Source organism: Equus caballus, chromosome 19 (assembly GCF_041296265.1).
Source record: "Equus caballus isolate H_3958 breed thoroughbred chromosome 19, TB-T2T, whole genome shotgun sequence".
Taxonomy (NCBI): domain Eukaryota; kingdom Metazoa; phylum Chordata; class Mammalia; order Perissodactyla; family Equidae; genus Equus; species Equus caballus.
In genome coordinates this window covers 2,268,419-2,287,036 of record NC_091702.1, presented here as the reverse complement: position 1 = coordinate 2,287,036, position 18,618 = coordinate 2,268,419, and the positions used below count along the sequence as shown (strand labels likewise).

At 35.2% G+C, this 18,618-nt stretch overlaps 2 pseudogenes; one reads left to right on the top strand and one right to left on the bottom strand.

Moving 5' to 3' along the window:
- Window positions 1-5,419: 5,419 nt before the first annotated feature.
- On the bottom strand, window positions 5,420-6,382 carry LOC100070069 (olfactory receptor 2T5; annotated as a pseudogene).
- On the top strand, window positions 16,696-17,653 carry OR2T127P (olfactory receptor family 2 subfamily T member 127, pseudogene; annotated as a pseudogene).

Below are 18,618 nucleotides of genomic sequence, written 5' to 3'. Positions count from 1 at the left end.
AATAAATTAAAGAGAAGACATTTCAATTGATGCCAGAGATACAAAGGATTATCAGAAACCACTAGGAGCAAATCAGACAAGATATATGCCAACAAATCAGACAAGTTAGAAAAAATGGAGAAATTTCTAGGAACACACAACCTGCCAAAACTGAATCAAGAAGAAATAGAAAATCCTAACAAACCAATTACTAGTAAGGCGATTAAATCAGTAATCAAAAACCTCCCAAGAAACTCCAAGATCAGACAGCTTCACTGATAAATTCCACCAAACATTCAAAGAAAAATGAATACCAATCTTTCTCAAACTCTTTTAAAACATAGAAGAAAAGGGAACATTTTCAAACTCACTTTAGGAGACCAGAATTACCCTAACACCAAAACCGGACAAGAAGAAAAATTTACAAGCCAATATCCCTGATGAATATAGGTTCAAAAATATCAATGATATATTAGCCAACCAAATTCCACAACACATTAAAAGGATCATACTCCATGATCAAGTGCGTTTTATTCTAGGGATACAAGGATGGTTCAAGATCCACAAATCAATCAATATGACAAAAAGTATTAAGAAAATGAGTGATAAAAATCATGCAATCATCTCAATAGATGCAGAGAAAGTATTGGAGAAAATTCAACATTCCTTTATGACAAACACTCACAAAAAATGGGTATAGTAGAATGTACTTCAGCATAATAAAGACCATTAAACCCAGCATATATGGGATTAAAACTAAAACACATTCCCTGCTTACTCTCTGGCTTCCTGGCTCCAGAATCCACTATCCTCCATGGAGACAGACACCATGAAGGACAAGCACCTGGACCATCTCCTCCCCACAAAGAGATATGAGCTGGTGGGAAAGCTGCTGACCAGCAAGGTCATGAGCTCCCTCCTCTCTGCAAGTGTCTCAAGGCCAAAGACAGGCTGGTGGGAAAGCTCTGACCAGCAAGGCCATATGCTCCCCCTCCCCTACCTAAAACCCCAAATAAAAACCCTTCCTTTTAGCTTTTTGGGGAGTTTGGGATTTGAGAGTTAGCTGCCCTCTCTCCTTGCTCAGCGCTGTGCAAAAAAATTAAATTCCTACTTTCTTCCACCACACCTGGTGTCAGAGATTGGCTTGCTGCACAATGGGTGAGCAAACTCACTTCAGGTTCGGTAACAATTTGGCGACCCAGATGGGACCATGTCCCAGGTGGACGTCTTGCCTGTGGCACACCAGCCTCTGGCTAAAGGCCTCTCTTGGAAGCTGTCCTGCAGCTGCCTGAGCCCCTTGTCTCAGGGACAGCCCCAAGTGGCTGGCTGCTAGCCAGACGTCATTGGCCCACGGTGCTTTTGCTTTGGTGGTGGAAGAAACTAAGTTTAGGACAAAGGAAGACGTCTCTTGTAAGTAGCTGGCAGTTTTTGTTTTTGTCTTTGTGCTAACCTTTTCCAAGAGGACCAGCCAGAAATAATAGGTACCTTGGCAGCCCTCTGGGCTCCATTTGTTTTGAAGTAGCCGCGACGCCCCGGCCCAATTTTGGTAAGTCCCCTGGGTGTGCACAACCGAGGTCCCTTGTCCTTGCTCATTTGGGAAGATCTGCATGGTGGATCTTCATTTGTTGGGCGCCCACCGAGTATAGGACACGGACTAAGCTGGGACTGGAAGCACTTTGGTTTTGGGTTTTGGTCTTTGTTGTGGCTTCCGTTTGTGGCCAAGGGTTTTTGGGAATGCACGCTTGTTTGGTATTTCTTGTTGTTGTCTGTCCTTTTAAAAGTGTTAACATGGGAGATGCTGCATTTATTCCACCTAAGAGCCCCTTGGGAAAAACTTCTGGCTGACGGTCGACCTATAGCTATAAGCCACTGTCTAAAGAGGATGATTTTCTTTTGTAACACCACGTGGCCACAATATTCTTTAGACTCCGGAGGGGAAAAAAAATGGCCAAACGATGGATCCTCAACTTGGGAAACTTTTTAGAGAGCTCTTATGATAAACAACTGTTTTATCGGTACCTATGATAAGCCCAAATTAAGAAACTATAATGACTAGTCTTAAGAACTTGATCAAACTTGGGGTCTCAGCTTCTCCTAGTCTTACAGATGCTAATGAAAATGTTAAGTCAACAAAGAGAAATCAGAAAGGGAAGAGTCACAGGACTCCTCCCAATGAGATAAATGGAAGAGATATGAATGAAGTTAAAACAAAGGTTTTAATGAAACACTGCCTAAGGTTGGATGGGCTAAAGGGACCCCCCCATTGGCTCCCCAACATTAGAGGACATCAGACAAACCTGTTCTATTTACCACAGTTTGAAAAATTTAAAAGGTCAGGAGGCAAAAATCAGAGTGAAAAATCTGACCAACAATTGTTTGGGGCAACAGTTAGGCTACTAAGATTAATAAGACTAGAAGGATTAAAGTGTTTAAGCTAATATTATATGAAGAGGTTATGTCAACTTTGCCTGGATATTTTCTTTGGGAATAAATGTTATGTCTAACTGGGAATGCTTCCACTGAACAATATTGTAATATCAAAACTTGTTAATAGAATTCTAATGTAAGTTATAATTAAAAGTATAAGGGTTAGTAAAACTAAGCTAAAGTTTTGTAAAAATCGGTATACTTAAACAGGCCAATTTCAGTTCACACAATCTGCTGTATACAATTGGAAAAGTCAGCTGCAATAATGGGGAGCCTGTTTTAATCTTTTGAGGCTTCTAAATAAAATTAGAAATACTTTACTGCCTCTTTAAGAGAAAATAATTAAATAGTTAAAGATGCTAGCAGTGGAACCCAAATCTGCTGCTTTTGTCTACTCCCTTGCTGAGCTTCCCAGCAAGCTGAGCTTCGCTTCATCTCCCCCAAAATTCCTCACCTAAAATTGAACAAGTAAAAATAAGCAAACTTTTGAGATAATTTAGTATTGTAATGACCATTATGAAAACCTGTTTCAGAAGAGGATTCAAAATCTCTCATAATGGAATGCAATCTTTAATGAATATGCAAAAACTTCTAAGAGACAAAGTTATTTAACATGATATAAAATGATCTTTGATGAATGAAAGCCTGTTTAAGTTTGCTGGTTTCATTTAAAAGGAACATGTCCTCAAAGTTATCAGCATTGGCTACAATGCAGACATACAGCCTGGGTTTACTGGTCAAATGAGCTCATGTCATCTATGTTAGAAAATTTATCAGCAAAACTCGTAACTCAGTATAATAGTTAATTTTGTTTAATGGAGTTTCTGTAGATGATGTAAATATAATTGTTAAGAACAGGTAAACTAAATAAATGTAAAAAAATAAAAGTTTTGGGAAAAACTTTTTAACAATAATTATATGTATAATTATATGTATAATAATTATATTATGATATATGTACTTAAAATAACTGAGGACAATAGTTAACTGCTGTAATGTCACATGAAGTTTTGAAGAGTAATTGTTAAAACTGGGTAAGAGTTTTAAGTACAATAATTATGTTTTATAGTCTGCATAATTAAAAACAGCTTCCAAAATCTTTTTGGAAATTTAAATTTTATAACTTTACTAAGTTAAGTTAAATAATAACAGTTTATTGGGTATCTAGGTCATTTCCACATAAGATAAAATATTAAAGGTTGCCTACTAAGCATGTATTTGTCTGCGTTTGGTTTCTTATATCAAAGAGACTGAAAAGTGCTTAGGTTATTGACTAACATGTTATATGTAAGTTGAGAAATTTTCTATGAGAAAACATATATTTCTAAAAGGTCTGTATACAAGGAAAGTAAAATATATGTTTTCAGTAAAAATATATAAAGAATGGAAATAGTTTTGTTTCTTGAATTGAGAAAGATAAATTTGTCCTAAAGAGCTGGGACAAATTCTGAATGTAAAAAAGTAACCAAAGGTTTGTAAAAGTAAAGCCCTAAAGAGTTTTATTTATAAGTTGTCCAGGATTAAAGTAAATCCAATTAAGTAGATAAACCTATATGTCAAAAGTAAACTGGTACAAAATTAAAACTTGGTTTCCTCTTTCTTAAAAGGATAATTTTCCTAAATTTTTAATCTGCTCTTTATAAAAAAGTTATAAAAAGGCTTTTTTGACTATTTTAACTGTTTCCCCTTGACTGTTTCTGTTGTCACTTTGAATAGATACCTGAACATGGTTTTACAAGTGAACTTTGTTTCCTGTCTGAACAAACATTTTAAAGCTTTTAATATTTTTGACAAGCTTCCGCCACACACAAATATTCAAGTCTTGAATACAAGCTTTCTTTTGACCTGGAAGAGGAGGAAAGGTTTCTCTGGGGATTTTCAGAGGGCCCCTGGGACTTCTCGGAGAAATTTGCTCTCTTCCTATAAGAAAAGAAAGCTAAACTAATAAGGCTTATTTTGTATTTTAAATTAAGTGAGAAGCATTGTCAAATAAGTAAAGATAAACTTTCTTAAATGATATTATATAAATGTTACTGATATAAATATTTTAAAAATTATCTGATCTGTTCTGATTGTCAGCTATAATCCTGGTTATTATCTCAAAATATTGTATATCACAGAGATGGTCAAATGCCTTTGTCAATTACCATTTTTGAATGTTTTGTTATTTAGGAACAGTGGCTATTTTACTTTAATGTTTTTGCAAATATGTTTCATCTTCAGAGAAATTCATGGAAAGGACTCTGACACTCTAGAATACAGGTTTCCAATAAACGTTCAGATTGTAAAACTAAACTGGGTAAAAATTACAGAACTCCCACAGAGAAACCGATGACCTCACAAACTGCTGACAGAAGATTAAGATCAAGAACCAATTACACAGGACAGAATAAACTGATAGGGATGATTATAATTTTTATGACTTTTTGATTGAGATATTTCTGGGTTTTGATGTTTTGCTTTTATTCAGAGTTAACAAAACCTTTTTCTCTATTCTGTTAAAGAACTATGAATTACAGCCATTCATAAACAAAATTGAAACATTTGTCTTTTCCTCCCTCCAAAACGTAAAATCCCCTGATGAATAAGTATTCTTATTCTCCTGGCAATATAGTTGTTTGCATAAGTACAATAAGAATCTGTTCCTCTTTTAACAGGACACAATTGGAAACACTGGTTATATTACCAAGGCTTTGACTGGAACATCATATTTAAAAAAACCATACAGGCTTGGATATAACACGACAGCTTTTGAGGAATGAAGGTTGACATTCTGTAATAAAGCCACTTGGAAATATTGGCCTGGTACTGTGCTTATGGGTTCTGTAACCTGGTAAGGTTGAGCAAAGGAGTGTAAAACCGAAGAGCTTTCCAGGACAGGAAGACAATTCCTGCAAAAGGGATGAATATAAGGTGACATATGGTATGAGAATCTGAGGAATAACATTGCTATAAGATCCTAAACTTCTGAAGTGTAGAGAGAAGGAAAATAAACCTTTGGTACCAAAGTTTCCTACTTTATAGTTTCCTGAAAGATAGATCCCACGTTTAACATTTTCTTTAGAGCCCCTGTGACATCCTTATTCCTAAGACTATAGATTAAGGGTTTAGACCAGGAGTGAGTATGGTGTAAAAGACAGAGACAACCATATCCTTCTCAGTAGTGTGGTAGGAGCTGGGAAGCATGTAGGTGTAGACAGCAGCCCCATAAAAAAGCATGACCACAGTCACATGAGAAGAACAAGTGGTGAAGGCCTTTTTCCACCCTTCTGCTGAATTCATCCTGTAGATGGTGAGGAGGATGAAAGTATAGGAGCTTGAAATGACTGTTGCAGGGATGAGGAGCATGAGTACACAGCACAGGTACATGGGTGTCTCATAGAGAGAGGTGTCTGAGCAGGAAAACTTCATTAAAGCAGGCACCTCACAGAAGAAATGATGCATTTCCTAGGATCTGCAGAAGGGGAAGGTCATGGTGACAAGTGTGAACAGGAAGCCATCCACAGCTCCCAGGAACCAGCAGCCAGAGACTGAAAGGAGATACATCCTGCAGTTCATGAGAATAGGATAATGGAGTGGATGGCAGATGGCCACACAGCAGTCACAGGCCATGGCAGCCAGAAGGAAACATTCTGAACCTCCTAGTGTAACATAGAAGAACATCAGTATCCCACATTCAGGGACTGAGATCTTATTCACACCCATGAACTGATCCATGAGCATCTTGGGAACAGTGACAGAAATGTACATTTTTGTCCATGAGAGACAACTGGCTGATGAAGAAGTACATAGGGGTGTGGAGGTGGGCATCAGAGTGTATCAGAAGGATCAGAATGGCGTTTCCAGACAAGGCTATCAGGAAAACCATAAATATTACCACACAAAGGAGAGCTGGGTGCTTGGTTTTACTAAAGAGTCCTACCAAGATTAAATCCAACTCTCCAGTGTGGTTGGCCTCCCAAGTGGTGTTGTCCATGAGATTTCACCTAGATCAGTCAAGGAGAGCTTGACATTGATAGATTACTCATGGGATATGATCACCTGAAATGAATGTTTTGTGAGCTTGTGTGTGTGTGTGTGTGTGTGTGTGTGTGTGCATGCCAAACCAATTGTGCTAACAGGAGGAAGTTCCATGGGCCTTCAGATTTAAGGGTTGTAAATTATCTGTAATTCAACATATTTACCAAAAAACTAAGAATCCTCAGTTAAGAATCCTCAACTGCATGTCAAGGAAATCAGTAACTTATAGTAAGATTGACACAGTTGAAGGTCATGAGATTTCCTGATGATAGTGTTGTTTATCAATAAGTATGGAAATCTGCAAAATCACTGACCTGTGCAAACAAAAAATAAATCATTGAAAAAAGATAAATAAAATACCTTATTTCTAGATTTTTTTGTTATAGGAGACAGAAGTGAATCAAGTTCTCTGATTTAAGTATTCAACAGAGATCTTAAAAATCTGGGAGGTATATTTCATATAATAAAGATTTCAAAAGTAAATGAAACACAATTTGGGTAAAGTCTATACCAAAAATTTGTACCCCATTTGCCTGTATCATTGTACCATGATGTGATGCTCTGTGGTTGTGTGGAGCAAGAACACATAAATAGTAGCAGGTTGGGGTCCTCACCAATGACCAAACCCTTAGATATCCTAGGGTCACCAAGTGAGGAGTCCAAAATCTGAGGCTCGACTGTGGCTATGGGTTCACCTTATCCTGTACCCACCATTCCTCTGTCCACTCTACAAAGAGGATAAAAATGTTTGACCTTGGATGTAATAAAGATTAAATGAGGTAAAATAATAAAACTGCTAGAAACATTACCAGTTACAGATCAATAAGTACATATACAGTTACAGATCAATGAGTGCATATACTCTTAGTTTAAAGACTTAATATCTATAGCAATTATTGTACAGAATCTATGTAAGAGATGATTTTTATATTATTGACCTATGATATGAGATGCATTGCTTCAACTCACCAGTTTTAGTAACTATTAATATATATAACATTTTGGAAAATGAAAAGGCAATCTACTGAATAGGAGAAAATATTTGCCAATTGTTTATCTGATAAGGGGTTAATAGCCAAAATACATAAAGAACTCATACAACTCATTATAAAAAACGCAATCCAATTAAAAATGGGTGGAAGATCCGGATAGATATTTTTCCAAAGAAGACATACACATGGCCAGCAAGAACATGAAAAGGTGCTCAACATCACTAATCACCAAGGAAATTAAATAAAAGCCACAATGAGATATCCCCTCACACCTGTTGCAATGGCCATCATCAAAAAGGCAGGAGGTAACAAATGCTGACAAGGAGGTGTAGAAAGGGAACCATTGTGCATTGTTGGTGGGAAAATAAATTGGTGCAGCCACTATGGAAAATGGTATAGAGGTTTCTCAAAAAAATTAAAAACTGAACTACCATAGGATCCAGTAATTCCACTTCTGGGTATTTATGCAAAGAAAATGAAAATACTGGCTTAGAAAGACATATGTGCCCTTATGATTATTGCAGCATTATTTACAATAATTAGGATATGGAAACAAGCTTAATTTCCATCAGTGGATGAACGGATAAAGAAAAAGTTGTGTGTAGATGTATATACAACGAAATACTGTTCAGCCATAAAAAATGAAATCTTACTGAAAAAAAAGCTCATAAATACAGAGAACAGATGGGCTGCCAGAGGCAAAGAGTAGGAGGTGGGGGAAATGGGTGAAGGTAGCCAAAATCTACACACTGCCATTTCTAAAGTAAATGGGAATGTAATGTACAACATGGCAATGATAGTTAACTATAGTTAACAGTTAATAACACTGTACTGCATAATTTAAAGTTGTGAATTAGATGTGAAATTTCCTCTGACATTAAGGCAAGTTTTTTCAGATACACTAATCAAATATATATATGTTCATTTTTTAGAAAATTTTTACTAATCACATTTTCAGCCCAAATATTATCACTGAGCTTGAGCATGATAAATATTTAATGTGTGGAAACTTTTCTTAAAAAATAAAGCATAAAAAATATCTAGTTCCAAAAAAATGAATCTGGATTTGATAAATTCTGTAGTCTTGGACAATAATATTTATGATATCAGACTTTAAATAAATGCATATAAGATCTATATTAATTTATAAAATATGAATATATAAGTATAAATAAACATGTACTACATATTTATTACCTTAACCCTGTTTAAGCAGAGATTTATGGAGAATCTCATTTCATGTCTGTCCAGTACATGCTTCTCCAACTTCATCTCCTTAAAGCTCCTACCGTCTGTTCTGAATATCAGGGAGAAGAACTAGCCTTTAGAAGGGCTCTGCCATTTATGAGACAAGGCTTTATGTGTTTTTGCAAACATCATCTGCTTTATTGTCTATAGCAATCAATTTTTCATGGAAACTGAGATGCAAAAAGGTTCAGAAGAATTTGGCTGCAAGTTCTGTGACGGTGGGTTTGTTTCTGTGTTGTTCACTCATTTATCTCAACTGCCTGATACATGGTACACACTCCATACATATTTGTAGTTTAAAAGAAAGAAAGATAATATTTAAGGCATGATTTTTGTCTGAGTGATTGCATTATGGTTGATTTTTAAATTTTATTTCCAATTTTTTGTTTTATGTTTTTCTATAACTATCACTTAACATATAAATTAAAAAAAAAAACACCCTAAAATGCAAGGTAACATTAAAGCAACACAGATTAGAACTGAGTGACAGAAGAAAGGACAATAAGTAACCTAATGAAGATTGATCCAACGATGTAAAGGAGACCACCTTAATTTTATTCTCAACTGCTGAACGCATTAGTAAAACTGTCTTTGACACATCAACTAGACAATGAGTTTCATAGTCTGTACCTGTGAAAGATGAGAAGAACAGTATCAATACCCAACAAAATAAGTTTGAACTTTAAATGAGGACATATACATACATACAATACAAATATGTTGTAAAGTGAAAAAAGCTAAGGCTATGTATAAACTACAATTTATATATTTTATATATATATAAAAATACAATTATATATTTACATATTATCTTTTTATATATTAATATACCTATTAATTACATTTAAATTATAAATATTAATATTTATAACTTATATTGTTATATTATATCACTATTATATTGATATAATACATTATATATTAACATATAATATTATATGTTAATATACAATATTATGTATTAATATCAATATACTATATTGTGTAAATAATATATTTATAAATTGTATTATAAATAATAATTTAGAAATACATTTATGTATTAATATATTATTAAATATGTATAAATATAATTGTATATATTATATACAATTTATATATTTACAATATTTCATGGATAAGATTTGTATTGATGATGGTGAGATTTGAGATTATTGTTAATATTGGTGAATATTTCTAGTTTATGATAAAAGATTTTTTAAAGGACACAAGAATAAAACTAGAAAAGAGAAAAAGAGATATCTATCAGCTTTTTTAGCTCTCTTAATTGCATTCTTCTTCAAAGACCCATATGGGATTTATCAACGGAAGACATTCATCCACTCCATTAATGGGCATAGTAATGACTACAGATGCTGTCACTCTACTATTTCTCTTTATAGAGATAACAGCAGCCACACTCCATTAGCTCATCGGGATGAAGATTGCTCCATCCTCTGATGTTGGGTTCAGTCGGATAGGAAGACAAAACCACAGGAGTAAAAGGGTGATTATTGGTTTTTACTTGTTCTTCTTCTGACACATTCTATTAATTCTTGCCAATGTTTCTCCAATTTTTCCTTTATCACTTATTCTTGTGGAGAAAAGAAAATGTGTCTTTTTCCTTGAATCTTTTATATAGCACTTATTTACTGGAACATATGAGGAAATGGGTTTTTGATTTCCAATTATTTATGGACAAAAGGATATATGTTCCTTTTGTATTATTGGATGATGCTTGTTTTCTTGAGCTAAAGTTTTACAGGAAAAGAAGGTCTTATTTTACTTTGATTGAAAATGATTTCTGGTAGTTATAACACTGAAATAAATGTCTCAATTGTATTTATGATTCCCGGATGAAACTGACAGTGAGTGGCTAACGCCCACAGTGTGGACTGGGCAGGGAGGACTGTGTTCCTGGAGAACTAAGGCGGCATTCCAGGCTCTGGGTGCCAAATGTAATCTGAGACATGAGTCCTCCCCCAGCTTAGTTGTGTGATATTAGGCAGATGCCCCAGAAACCTGGATTTTCCAATCTGTAAAAGTAGAAAATAAGATGAGTAAGTACCACATAGGTCTTGGGGAAGATAAAATGTGGTAAAACAATAGAACAATTGCTGAGATGCTGTCAGCTTTAAATAAAGATTCAGTTTTATTCTACCACTACTATGAATAATTCCACAAGTTCAGTATGCACTAAGCTGTTTAAATGAAACTCAAGGAATTGGACAGAGAAGAGTAAGAAGGAGCAGGGAGGCCAGTTGCTTTTCTTGGTACAGACAGTATTCTTTTGTCTCTCTGGTTTCCCAAGTGGGCTGTTCCGTGTGACTTGATCACTTCCTTGCCCATTTACCAAAGTGGGACAAAGATTTGCCCAGCACCCCACATCTGCCTGCCTGCCTGCTCCCCCTCCATTCATTCCCCAAACAGCTTCTAGTTCTATACATGTGCCAATCACCGTGCTGGTCCTTGCTTCACTTTGAACACAAATATCGACTTGGTCAGCAAGTGCCTTTTGCATTTATTAGATTGTTTTTAAATTTTGCACAGAACTCAGCTTTCATCTGCAAGTAGGGGTGGAATTTGACAGAAAGATTTTTTTTTAGTGCAACGTGTCCCAGATGTTTTGGATATTTATATTAAAGCATCAAACTTATTTTTTGTGTTGTCTACTGCTTTGGCACCCCAGAATTTTGGACTGTTAATAAGGTGAATATTGTAATTTGTCCTTGGAATTATTATGAATATAATCCCTGATCAACATAGATGCAAAAATACTCAACAAAATATTAGCAAACTGAACTTAACAATACATTAAAATGATCATATATCATGATGCAAGGATGATTCAGCATCTGCAAATCAATCAACATGATACTCCACAGTAACAAAATTAAGTTAAAAAATCTATGATTATGATAGATGCAGAAAAATAATTTGACAAAATTCAAAAACACTTATGAAAAATCTCTCAACAAAGTAGGTATGGAAGAAACATACCTCAACATAATAAAACCCTTATTTGGCTAACACACATCTAGCATCAAACTCAGTGATGAAAAGCTGAAAGCCTTTTCTCTAAGATCAGGAACAAGACATGGAAATCCACTCTCACCACTTTTATTTGACATAGTATGGGAAGCCCTACCACAGCATTAAGGCCAGTAAAAGAAGTTCAATGCATACAAATTGGAAAATAAAAAGTAAAACTATCACTATTTGCTGATGACATGATAATACATATAGGAAACCCTAAAGACTCCACCAAAAAACTATAATAACTAATGAATAAATTCAGTAAAGTTTCAGCATACAAAATTAATATTCAGGAATCTGTTGTGTTCCTATACACTCATTAAAAGCTAACAAAAAAATAAGAAAACCGTCTCATTTACAATTGCATAAGAAAATACCTGGGAATAAATTCAACCAAGGAGGCAAAAGACCTGTAATCTGAAATCTATGAGACATTTATGAAATAAATAAGATGACACAAATAAATGGTAGATGCACTGTGCTAAAGGAGTGGAAGAATTTATATTCTTAAAATGTCCATGCTACCCAAAGCAGGCTACAGATGCAATGCAATCCCCATCAAAATACCAATGGCATTTTTCATAGAACTAGAATAAAGAATGATAAAATTTATATGGAACCACAAAAGATTGGCCCAAAGAGCCAAATAATCTTGAGAAAAAAAGAACAAAGCTCGAGGTATCATGGTCCTTGATTTCAAACTACACTACAAAGCTATAGTAATCAAAACAATATGGTACCAGCATAAAAATATATCATAGATCAGTGGAACACAATAAAGAGCCCAAAAATAAAACCATACCATGATAGTAATTAACCTATGGCAAAGGAAGCAAAAATATACAATGAGGAAAAGACAGTCTCTTCAATATATGGTGTTGGAAAACAGAATAGCTACATGCAAAAATATAAAACTGGACCAGTATCTTAAACCATATACAAAACTAAATTCAAAATAGATGCAAGACATGAATGTAAGACCTGAAACCATAAAACTCCTTGAAGAAAGCATAGGCAACCAGCTCTTTGACATCATTTTCAGTAATATTTTCTGGACAATATCCTCAGGCAATGGAATCGAAAACAAAAATAAACAAACATGAATATATCAATTTAAAAAGATTTTTCACAATGAAAGAAACCATAAATAAAACAAAAATACAACATCCTGAATGGGATAAGATATTTGCAAATCATACATCTGATAAGGGGTTCATATCAAAAATCTCTTTATTCATTCATTCATCAATGGACACTTAGACTGTTTCCACATCTATGAAATGTCATATAGAGAAAGGCACTATTGTATAATTTCTCTTATATGTAGAATCTAAAAATCAAAGCAAATGAGCAAACAAAACAAAACAGAAACAGACTCAGAGACTCAGAAAACAAACTTGTGGTTGTCAGAGGGGAGGAGGATGGGAGAATGGACAAAATAGTTTAAGGAGCTTAAAACGTTGGAACTTACAATTATAAAATAAATAAGTCACAGGGATGTAATGTACAGCATAGGAAATGTAGTCAATAATATTGTAATAATTTTCTATGGTGACAGATGATAGATAGACATTGAGATGATCATTTCATAATTTGTACAAGTGTTGAATCACTTGTACAACTGAAACTAATATTGTTTGTCAACTATACTTCATTAGAAATTAAAAACTTAAAAGTCATGAAAAGAAAACCACAAAAATGCCATTGAGAAATCTATTACCATCTTTAGCTGTATTAATTACATGGCATGCTTCTTCAAAGCCCCAAGGGGATGTATCAGCAGAAAAATTAGTCCACTCCTCTAATGGGCAGAGTAAAACCAGTGATGGTGTCCCTCTCCTACTTCTCTTCATGCATTTAACCCGGCTGCCCTCCATTTGCCCATCTAGATGAGGCTCACAGAGTCTTCTGATGGTGGGTTCAACCAGACAGGTAGACAGAGCTGCAGCAGCAAAAGGGTAATTACTGTTGTTGACCTGTTCCCCTTCTCATCTTTCTATTGCTTCACACAATTTCCTCAATTTTTTCCCTGTTATCCATTTTTAGTGAGAATAGTATATGCACTTTTCCTTCTGAAACTTTTTATAAAACACTTATTTACTCAGTCTTATTAGGAAACGAGTTTTCAATTTCCAATTATTGGTGGAAGAAAGAGAATATATATTCTTCTTATATTATTGGATGATGTTTTTCATGAGAGTGAAATTTTGCAAGGGAAGAGTGACTGATTTTAATTTGAGAAAGATTAATTCTCATAGTTAAAACATTGAAACAGATGTCTCAATTATATTTATGTTTTCCTGTTGAAACTAAAGTGAACTGACTAAAACCCAAATTGTAGACTGGCGAAGGAGGAGTGTGCTGTCCCCAAGATGTCTGAGGAAGAGTTACAGCCTGTGGGTCCCGCTCTAGGGCTGAGGTAGGGTTGTCCTCAGCTTGGTTGTGTGATGTTAGGCAGGTGGTCCAGGAACCTGAATCCTTTAATCTGTAAAAGGAGAAAATAAGATGAATAAATACATCATAGGCTCTTGAACAAGATAAATATGGCAAAGCAATACGACACATGCGAGGATACTCTCAGCTTCAAATAAAATGTCAATATTATTCTACCACCACTATTAGTAACTTCTCAAGTTAAATATACATTAAACTGCTTACATGAAACTCAGACATTTGGAATGAGAGGAGTTAGCATGAACAAGGAGGCAAGTTGCCTTGTGTGGTACAGATACCATTCCCTTGTCTGTCTGGTGTACCGAGGGGGCTGTTTGGTGTGGCTTGATCATAGTCATACCCATTTACCAAAGTGCATCAGATGCCCACCTAGTGCTACACACAGAGTCTCCTTCTCTCCCTCTATTCACTCCACAGCTTTGCAGGCTGCACATGGACCAGTCACTGTTGAGGTCCTAGCTTCACTTTGGTCACACATATAGACTCGGTCAGCAGATCAGTTTTACAGTTTATTGGACTCTTTTTAAATTTTGCACAAAGCACTCCAGCTTCCATCTGCTAGTGAGGGGGAGATTTGAAAGAGGGGTTTTTTGCATCGTGTCCCATATTTGTTGGATATTTATATTAAGGCATCAAATTTATTTGCAGTGTTGTCTATGTTTCAGCACTTCAAAATTCAGGACTATTAGTAATCTAATACTCTAACAGAAAACTATGAGTATAAAATGTATTTGAAACTTATTCTTCCTGAAACATCACTGCATAATAACCACTTCTAAACTCTTCCAATAAAAAAGAGTCAACATCTTCTTCTTCTTGACAAGGGCTTTTGAATTTTAACATCTGATATGTCAGGAAATAAAGTTATAAAATTTTAATCTCTGTAAGATAAAATGTATAAGAAGCTATTACTGTTTGATTTAAGAAAAGCCAAACGTATTTCGTGTATATTTCTCTTTTTTATTACTTTGTAACTTTTTTAAAATTCTGCTTTAAATAACATATAATATTTGTCCTTGAATAGACTGACTGTGATCTCCTTAAAAGCAACCAAGTTTAATGTCTTCTTGATTTGTCTATGGCATCTAACACAGGCACAGCCAGTGACAAGCAAGATAGTGCAGAAAACAGTGAATTAGAGTCAGAGACATCTTAGTGTTATTCAATTTTCCTCTCTGCATTTCAGTTTCCATGAGAAATTAACTGACATGTGCATTAAAGCAGATGGTGTTTGGGAAAAGAAAACAGCTAAAGCCTTGTCTGGTAAATGGCAGTGACCATGTAAATCCAAGTTCTTCTGTCTGACATTTAGAGCTATAAGAAATGAATTGCAACTTGGAGCAGCATATACTAGACAGAAGCAAGATGAGGTTCTCCATAGAGCTCTGAACTATGGTTAAAATAAATAAATAAATATATACATAATTCGCTTAAGTCCTACACTGAAAGTCCTATATTCACATAAAATAAGTGTGTATTAAAATACATAAACATACACACAAGTCTATATAAATTGATTGGGACTGTAGAATTTGTCAAGTCTAAGTTCTTAAATGCATGAATAGATACTGAAATTGAAAAACTACAGCAATGTGTCTCATCATAAGAAAATAAATAATGACAGTCAATTCTTACATAGTTCATGCACAATAATTAGCATAGATGTGAACTCTTTAGACTAAGTTATATGTGTTTAGTCATCTGTAACTGGTGATGTTCTAAGCATTTTCATTATTTTTCTTCAATCCTCACCACATCTGAGGTCAAAAATTAAGTTTATCCTTTGTTTTACGGAGAGTAGAGAGAAAAATGTTGCTTAGAGATAAAGTTGGATCTGTGGTTGCAGTTGGGCTGAGATTCTGGGCTGTTCCCTTCATGCCCCACAGGGGTTTAAGGGGCCAGTCAGGTGTGAGAAACCTGACCTGTTTCTGGGGGTGCATTGCTTACACTACACAACCACAATACTTCACAGGACAGCCTGATCCTATGGGCACAGGGGGTTCAAATATTTGGTATAGACTTTCCCCAAATTATGTTTCAGTTACTTTCTAAATCTTTCTTACAGGGTATATGCCTCCAATAATATTTTTTAATATTCTACTTGGATACACAACACAGAGAGATCAAATTAATTTAGGCTTTTATAACAATAATTCTAGAAATAGAATTTTTATTTCTCCTATTTCAACAATTTAGCTTTTGTGGTTGCTTGTCAGTAGCTGTGCAAATTTCCAACGTATATTACGGATTGTTATAGATGACACTATCTATCATTAGGAAACATCATGACCTGAACTGTGGCAACTTCAAATAAGTTACCAATTGTTTAGACCCATCATTGTAAACTCTTAGTTTTCTAGTAAATTAATAATTCATAAGAAGTAATAATCTCCAAGTTTGTAGGCCCATGGGCCTTCCTCTGGTTTGCACAGTAACTGGGTGTACACAAACGTTAGCACACAAACTCTCAGTAAATATTTGTTAAATCATATTGGATGGTTATATTCCATGAGTGATTAACTCACTCCAAATCTTTCACTGGTTGTCTAGGTGAAACATCATGGACAATACAACCCAGGTGGCCAATGACACTGGACAGTCAGATGTGATCTTTGTGGGAATCTTCAGTGAATCCAAACACCCAGCTCTTCTTTGAGTAGTCATTTTTGTGGTTTTCCTGATACCTTTGTCTGGAAACACCATCGTGATCTTTCTGATACACTCTGTCAACCACCTCCACACCCCCATGTACATTTTCATCAGTCAGCTCTCTCTCATGGACATGATGTATATTTCTGTCACTGTGCCCGAGATGCTTATAGACCAGGTGATAGGTGTGAATAATATCTCAGCCCCTAAATGTGGGATGCAAATTTTCTGCTATCTGACACTAAGAGGTTCAAGATGTTTCCTTCTAGCTGCCATGGCTTATGATCGTTATATGGCCATTTGCTATCCTTTCCATTATTGTATCCTCATGAACCATAAGGTATGTATCCTTCTGGCATTTGGGTGCTGGTTTCTGGGGTCTTTGGCTGACTTCATGCTCACATGTGTCACCATAACCTTAGCCTTCTGAAAATCCTGAGTGATCCATCATTTCTTTTGTGAAGTCCCTGCTGTAATGAATCTCTCTTGCTCAGACAGTTCCCTTTATGAGACAATCATGTACTTTTTGTTGTGTCCTTATGCTTCTCATCCTTCTAACAGTCATTTCAAGCTCCTATTCTTTTATCCTGCTCACTATCCACAGTATGAACTCAGCAAAGGGCCGAAAGAAGGCCTTAACCACTTTTTCCTCCCGTATGACTGTGGTCATCCTCTTTTATGGGTCAGGCATCTACAACTATATGCTTCCAAGCTCCTATCATACCCCTGAGAAGGACATGATGGCATCTGTCTTTTATACCATACTCATTCCTGTGCTAAATCCTTTAATCTATAGTCTCAGGAGAAAAGATGTCACAGGGGCTGTAAAGAATATGTGGAATGTGGGAACAGTTCTTAAAAAACTATAAAATAGGAATTATGATAATAAGGTGCTTTTCCTTCTCTTTATACATCAGAATTTTAGAAGTTATGCCAATGATATTTGTCAAATCCTCATACCATGGTGTCTTCTATCTCTTTTAGGAATTGCTTCAAAGTACTACAAATATCTTCGATTCTATACTCCTTCTCCATTCAAAATGCATTGTATTATTATATTGTTTTGAAGTTTACAATTACTGAAGTTGATAACTGCACTCATTTTATAGGAGAATATTCATATTTTATAAAATAATAAAATATTTAGGAGATAAAGTCATGAGGAGATAGAAAACTGTCTCAAGTTAGAGATAGAGACCGACAGAGAAGTAATAAAGCATATTGTGTACAATGTAAACAAGAAATGAATCTGAGTAAAGGGTAAATGGGTGTTCTCTGCACCATTGATTTTTATGCTTTAGTGTTTCTTTTTTTTGAAAAAAATTTATTAGATAAGGGTAAGTTAAAATCTTGTGAAATTTCAGTTGTACGTTGTGTCTTGGTCATGCGGTAGGTGCACCCCTTCACCCTTTGTGCCCACCCCCCACCCCACTTTTCCCCTAGTAGCCACTGATCTGTTCTCTTTGTCTACATTTTAAAATTCCTCATATGTGTAGAGTCATACAGAGATTGTCTTTCTCTATCTGGCTTATTTCACTTAATTTCCTCAAGGTCCATCTATGTTGTTGCAAATGGGACGATTTTGTTCTTTTTTATGGCTGAGTAGTACTCCATTGTATATATATACCACAACTTCTTTATCCAACCATCTGTTGATGGGCACTTAGGTTGCTTCCATGTCTTGGCTATTGTAAATAATGCTGCAATGAACATTTGGGTGCATAGGACTTTTGGATTTTCTTTTTTTTTCCTTTTTTCTTTAAAGATTGGCACCTGAGCTAACAACTGTTGCCAATCTTCCTTTTTTTCTTTTTTTCAAAGATTGGCATCTGGG